Source organism: Micromys minutus (assembly GCF_963924665.1).
Source record: "Micromys minutus genome assembly, chromosome: X".
Lineage (NCBI taxonomy): Eukaryota > Metazoa > Chordata > Mammalia > Rodentia > Muridae > Micromys > Micromys minutus.
In genome coordinates this window covers 74,441,615-74,444,790 of record NC_137970.1, presented here as the reverse complement: position 1 = coordinate 74,444,790, position 3,176 = coordinate 74,441,615, and positions in this window count along the sequence as shown.

Sequence of the window (3,176 nt, the reverse complement as noted above, 5' to 3'; positions counted from 1 at the left end):
TTAACCCTTTCTTTGACAAGCTGTTTGTGGGCATGGTGTCCTGGGACAGGCAGAGAAATAAATAAGGTATTCGGCCACAGTCAATTCTCAACCACCCCATGCACGTGTATATGGACCGGAGGCAGCTCAGCCCCCTTTCATATTCAGGGCAGGTGTGGACCTCTGAGCAAGGCAGGCTCAGATGCTGGTCTCTCTGGAACTGCTGTGTTCCATGCTCTGGTCACTGTCATTAACCCAGCAAGTGCCAGACTGGATCAAAAGCAGCCTTTGGGATGTAGCGGGTTGCGTTGTTCTGGGTGCAGGACCATCTGTAGACCGGGGAGCAGGAGGGCACAGATGACCACATATACTTTCTGAGTAATGTCTGTCTTCAATTGTGCAGGCCCAACCTACACTCATCCCCACATGGTTCAAATGAATTAACACGAACCCTGGAAAATGACAGCAGTTTCATCTGCTATAGACCCAATACTTACAGAGATCAAAGGGTTAAGTTCCTACAGCATATGGACAGCTGTGTAAAGACAATCCTGTATGCGCTGTGTGGGAGCTTCACGGAAAAAGCCTATGGCCAATGACCCGAGGCAGGATTAGAACGTCTGACATCTGTTAGGTAGGGATGCTGGGGTAGATTCAGGTATGATGTGAGATTCACAGCAAACTATGCAGAAGATGGTCTCTAAAGAGAGGTGACTAACCACATGGCAGGAGAGAACGTAATAAACAGAATACTTTAGTTAAGAGTTAGCTGAAACAAAGTAAAGTTCTTGGCTTAGGTAACTTTTCATAAATAATTCAGTCCCACAGTCATTATTTTGGGAACTTGTATGTGGGTGGAAAAAGCTGAGGTTACAGAGATCTGCAGAGGTGGTCACTCTCTCCTTGAACATTACTGGGAAATGCCACAACAGAAAAATAACCTCTGCTTCAGGCAGTAACGTCCAAAATGGAACATGAAAGAAGACAGAACCAATGGGCACAAGACATACAACCTCCCCACACACATGCACACATGTTAGAAAATGCAAAATTATGCTGATGTATATAAGACCTGTCTTCCTGGCCTGGAAAGGACCATCTTTTACCGAGTTCTCACTCGGCAGGACAGGAGGTGGGGTGTGGAGAGAGGAGTCCTGGTATCTAACTATAAACAGTGATTGCAGGAGATCAGCATCCCAACTCTCTGAGTCATATAAAGGTAATCAGAACCACTAAGGTCATGTCTCCAAATACAACCACACCTGGTACTGATGCATCAGTGCATGGATTTTTATGTAAGGATCCAGTCTGCAACTATGAAATAACAGGTTATTTTTTATGAATACACAAACACACACACACACTTTTTAAATATTGATACTGGTCTCCCATCCCCACTCAGAAATTTCAGAGCACCAATTTCTTGTGGGCATTGGTGCAGGAGTTAGTGTCAGTGATAGACCATCACTGTAAACAATTCCTTTGAGAAATATTCCCCTTTCCTTTATATATGCCAATATAGAAGAGGACATGGAAATTTACCCTCCTAATTATCAGCTGAGAGACTTTTCCCTCCCGTCCTGGCTGTATTCAGTGAAGGGGAGGCAGGCAGACATCCAGCTAGCCTGCCTTCATGTCAGCATTGGTTCTACTGAACGGGGCCCACACCCTGAGCACATTATACAGCAAATAGAGCTGATTGCTCTCACAACAGAGCTTTGTCACTAGAAGTCAGTGCTACAGCAATGGTTCTCTCAAGACAGCTTGCACTGGCACATTGCCACCTTTGTTTACATGAAGGGCCACTTTGAGAGCTGCAGGCACAGTCCCTCCTGTGCAGCTAGGACTGGGTCTTGACCAGAACAGTCGCCTGCATTCATTTGCATGAACAGCATCCAGACTGATAAAATAAGCAGGCCAATCTCCTAGTGCATTTCCCTTGGGAGTCTCATCTTGACATTCAGATCCTCCAAGGGCTCTCACATGAAAATATAAATATACTACCAAAGCCTGACTGAGGTGTTTTTGGCACAAGGAAGACTGTCCTGGAAGTTCTGCCACAGAAGGAAATCTCACGTCCAGAGTGTGTGGAGTCTTGGCTGTAAATGTAGCATCTTCAGGGCATCAGATTGGAGAAGAATGAGTTAAATCAGACAGACCTTTCAGGCCATTTCAGGTTGTAAACATACACCAAAATGGCCCATTTGTGAGTTCTCAAGCACCACAGTGGCCCATGAAGCCACAGAGGCTCTGCTAACCCCAAAAGCTGATAACCAGATGTTAAGAAATGCTTCATGTTGAAGTCAGGACATTCCCTATCCAGTACAAGGCAGCTCAGAGGGATGGCAAATACAGACCAGATTCCTGTTAGATATCTTCCTTCTTGGCCACGTAACCCTGACATTGTCTTCACAGGGAACAATCTGGAGACCCGATTCAGAGTCAAGTATTTTAGTGATGCTGTGCAGGCTTGACTAGCACCATTACACCATGTTCCAAATCTCTAGGCCTTTGGCTGAAATGCAGTACATGATGTTGCTGCCCTGACCTCCTTACTTATAAAATACAGTTAGGCTTCCTCAAAGCTTTTAAGAAACTAGCTCCTGATATGTGTCAGTTTCCTCCTTGAAAATCCTGCCATTCGGAGTACGATCAATAGACACCCTCCTTCAGACCAACTTTCAGTTAAAAAAAATCTGTATGTAATCACACGATGAGTATGTCCACAGGGAGGCCCTCCAGCTGCTAATAATTTGAATAATTTTGTCCCTGACCATATGCCAGTTTGTACCTCAAATCCTGAATTCGTGTCACTGATGTGAATGGCCTGTAGCATCTAGGAGGGTCTTTGGATTCCATTGGTAACAGTTTGCATAGTGGCTTCTTTTCCTCATGATTCATCCAGGGACAAGAACTCACATGTCAGAGACTCCCACAACTAGTACCTTTTGGAAAATTGTGCCTCCACACCCATACCTATATACATGCTCACACACACACACACACACATACACACACACACACAGGAGCACACATGAATATGTGCATACAGTACAGTCCTCTGCTTTTCACACACTACTGACAAGACTCAATGTTTCCAGTGAAATCACACTGCTTTTTCTTTGGCAGTTAGTTATACTGCATGCTGAGGGCTCGTAGAAGGAGCACAGTTCTTTCTCAACCCCACCTATTCCTTC